Below are 4,523 nucleotides of genomic sequence, written 5' to 3' on the forward strand. Positions count from 1 at the left end.
GGGCAGGTACCAAACCCGGATGAGGGGAATTCCACTTCATGTGATAAGCACCTACACTGCAGTCAGTACACAGTGGTCAGAGTTGATCCTCACAGTCAGTGAGCCTAAGGGTCAGACTTATGCATAAACAGGCCAATAGCAATCAAGACAACTACCGCAGGAGGGCTCACATAAACTACACAAGGGATATTACTGCAGCATACAGCTCCAGTGATCAAGGAGACTGCTCCACTGGATCCCACAAGACACAAAGTACATAAGACCAAGCAACTAAGACAAGGAGACAGAACAGATCTACCGAATACATAGAAACAACCAAAAACTAGCAGCCAAAATGAGGAGAAAAGCATACATGCTCTAAATCAGCGGTTCTCAACCTGTGGGTAGCGACCCCTTTGGCAGTCAAACGACCCTTTCACAGGGGTCGCCTAAGACCATCCTGCATATCAGATATTTACATTACAATTCATAACAGTAGCAACATTACAGTTATGAAGTAGCAAGGAAAATAATTTTATGGTTGGGTCACAACATGAGGAACTGTATTTAAAGGGCCAGAAGGTTGAGAACCACTGCTCTAGATGAAAGAACAGGAGAAATCTCCAGAAAAAAAAGCTAAATGAAATACAGCACAGCAATTTATCAGACATTGATTTCAAAGTAATGGTTATAAGGATACTCAAGGAACATGGTGAGAACTACAAGGAACTTAACGAGAACTACAATAGCATGTAATAGGACATAGAAACCATTAAAAAGAACCAATCAGAAATGAAGAATGTAATTTCATAAATGAGGAAAATACTAAAAGAAAGTGGGAGAACATGGTGGCTGAATAGGCAGAAGTGTTGTTCACTTCCTCCTGGGGCCAGGCCAGCAAAGCAACTAAATCAGAGAACATCAACCATGAATTAACAAATTAGACACAGTTGAAGAGACAATTTTCTATAAGAAATGGCAGAGGATGCCTAAAGAACACCACTTGCCTGCCATAACCCACATGGAACCACCACTATGCCCCAGCAGTGAGTGGTGCAGTACCTCCCAGCAGGCTCCCAGACATATGAGGTGAGCACTTGCCAGCGTGATCTCCTGCAACAGGCCTCCTCACCAGCCTACTGGGACCCAGTGTCCTGGATATGGCTCCAGGATCCTGCAGTGAATGCAAGCCAGTGGGAAACTCATGCTCCACCCCCACCCCTGGCCCCAGAAATGTGCTGGCTAGTTCAACCCAGAGCCACCAAGCACCCACTCCTCCCTGAGCCCTAGGACCTGCTGCTGGGGCAACCCAGAGTAACCCAGTGTGTGCTTCACTCCGGGCCACAGAAGAGCACAGATTGTGTGACTCAAAGCAACCTGCCCATACTCCACCCCAGACCTGGGAGGCGAGACACAGAGCAATGCAGCAAGTGCTTCACTCAGGGCCACAGAAGAGGTCTGACTCTACCCCATGCTCCTAGGACAGTCTTCCACTCCTGGAAGAACCCAGTGCATGCCTCACTCCAGACCACCGGAGAGCACAGACTATGTGATCCACAATAATCCACCCCTGCTTGACATGGGGGAGGGGCAAACTGGAACAACCTAGTGTGCACCTTACTCTGGGCCACAAGAAAGTGAGGACTGGAGTCAAGGTGGTGGCTGGCAGGAAAGCAGTGAGGTAGAAAGTGTGAGTGAGTGAGGGAGTGAAAGGGGAGTGTGTGGACATGTGGTTTGTGTGTGTGTGTATGTGTGAGTGAGGGACAGTTAGACCTTGCAAAAATCTCAGGGGCTGGCAGACCTGGCTCTACTACATGAGGAATCCCTTCTACCACTGCAAGCACGGCAGAGCACTGCAGGGGAAGATGGCTCTGGCACAGAAACCACACCACCTTGAAGAGGAGAACTGCTGTGACTAGTAGCCCAGCCTCACCACCACCCAGGCTTGCTTGAAACACAATCCTGGACACTACAGCCACTCTGGCCAAAGACCTGCTACCTCATCTGCATACCCACAGACACCAGAACTTCAGTCTCCTTGGCTGTAGGCTCCTGTGAGCCCTGGAGTGCACTCCTGTCCCACCAACCTTTTGCTTCAGCAAAGGTCCAGTGCATGACTCAGTGACTGAACCCTTTGTGCACCTGAGCACCTGGGTCCCCCAGTAAGAGCCTGGAGTGCATTATGCTACTACCAAGCCAGCCACTTCAGCCACAGACCCCATGCATGACTTGGTGGCTGGACCTTTTGTATGACTTGCCACCGGGGCTCCACAAACATGAGGCCTGGAGTGCATGACTTTCCCACCAAGCCTGCTGCTTCAGCCACAGGTCCCGAGTATGATTTGGCAACTGGTCCTTCACAAGAATAGGTATCCAGGCCCTCTGGTGAGGCGCCAAGTGTGTGACCATACTGCCAAGACCTGTATCAGCCACATTCCCCCATGCAACTAGGCACCTGGACCATTTGGTGAGAGCATAAATGGGGAGACAAACAAACAAGCCCCAGAGGAAAGAAAAGGAGAAATCTCCAGAAAAGGAACTAAATGAAAAGGAGGTGTGCAATATGTCAGGAAAAGAATTCAGAATAAGGGTAATGAAGGTCCTAAACCAGTTGGATGAGAAAATCAACAACTTAAGTAAGAATCAAGAGGAAATGAGTAATGATAAAGCTACAATAAAAAAACACAATGGAAGGTTTCAATAGTAAACCAGAAGTGGAGGACCGAATTAGCAGGTTAGAAGACAGGGCAGAAAATCTGAACAGCAATTGGAGAAAAAAATAAGAAAGCAGGAGAGCCAAAGGGATTTTTGGGACAGCATGAAACAAAGCAACATACATACAATATGGGTGCTAGCAGGACAAAAATAGGAGCAAGGGGTAGAAAACGTATATGAAGAGACAATGACAGAAAATTTCATTGATTTGGGGAAGAAAAAAGTCACACAAGAACAGAGAGTCTCAAATAAAATGAACCCCAAAGACTCACACCAAGAATAGTCACAATTACAATGGCAAATGTTAACAATAAAGAAAGAATTTTAAAGGCTGCAATGGAGAAACAGAGTTACCTACAAGGGACCATTAGATTATCAAATGATTGCTCAATAGAAACACATCAGGCAAGAAGGGAATGGAATGAAGTATACAAAGTGATGCAAAGCAAGGGATTAAATCCAATAATACTCTAACCAACAAGGCTGTCATTTAAAATCAAAAGGGAGCCGAAACCGGTTTGGCTCAGTGGATAGAGCATCGGCCTGTGGACTGAAAGGTCCCAGGTTCGATTCCGGTCAAGGGAATGTACCTGGGTTGCGGGCACATCCCTAGTAGGAGATGTGCAGGAGGCAGCTGATCGATGTTTCTCTCTCATCTATGTTTCTAACTCTCTATCTCTCTCCCCTTCTCTCTGTAAAGAATCAATAAAATATTTTAAAAAAATAAAAATAAAAAAAAAAAATCAAAAGGGAAAGCAGGAGCTTCACAGACAAAAAAGGCTAAGGGGGTTTATCAGTACCAAGCCAGCAATAAAAGAAATGCTAAAGAGACTTGTTGTAAAAAGAAAAAAAGAAAAAGGGAAGAAGGAGCCCTAACCAGTTTGGCTCGGTGGATAGAGTATCAGCCTGCGGACTCAAGGGTCCTAGGTTCAATTCCGGTCAAGGGCATGTACCTTGGTTGTGGACACATCCCCAGTGGGGATTGTGCAGGAGGCAGCTGATCAATGTTTCTCTCTCATTGATGTTTCTGGCTCTCTATCCCTCTCCCTTCCTCTCTGTAAAAGATCAATAAAATATATTTTTTAAAAAGAAGGGAAGAAGGAACACAGGCATAAACAATAAAAATGGAAACAAACAAGTACCTGTCAATAATAAACTTAAACATAAATGAAATAAATGCTCCAATCAAAAGACATCAAGTGGCTGGATGGATAAGAAAACATGACCCATATACAGGCTGTCTAGAAGAGACCCACCTTTGGAGCTCCAGTGGCGCAATCGGTTAGCACGCAGAACTTAGAAGAGACCCAACTTAGAACAAGGGACTCACACAGACTGAAAGTTAAGGGATGGAAAAATATTTTTCAGGCAAGTGGAAATGAAAAAATAAAGTTGGGTAAGCAATATTTCTTTCTCGCAACATAGACCTTAAAATGAAGGCCATAACAAGAGATAAGAAAGGCGACTTTATAATAACAAAGGAATCAATAAAACAAAAGGATATAATTCTTGTAAATATATATGCATCCAATACAGGAGCACCAAAATCCATTAAAAAAAACAACTTCTGGATGATATCAAGGGATGACAGTAATGCAAGTATAGTAACGGACTTTAATATCCTGTAGACATCACTGGATAAATCCAATAGACAAAAAAAAATCACCAAAGTAAGAGCAATCCTAAATGAATCACTAGATCAGATGTACCTAATTCACATCTTCAGAACATGTCACCCAAAAGCTACAGAAAATACATTCTTCTCAAGTGCACATGGGACATTTTCAAATATAGACCATGTATTGAGACACAGGCAAAGTCTCTTCAAA

The sequence above is a fragment of the Myotis davidii genome, unplaced genomic scaffold (assembly GCF_000327345.1).
Source record: "Myotis davidii unplaced genomic scaffold, ASM32734v1 scaffold1197, whole genome shotgun sequence".
Taxonomy (NCBI): Eukaryota; Metazoa; Chordata; class Mammalia; order Chiroptera; family Vespertilionidae; genus Myotis; species Myotis davidii.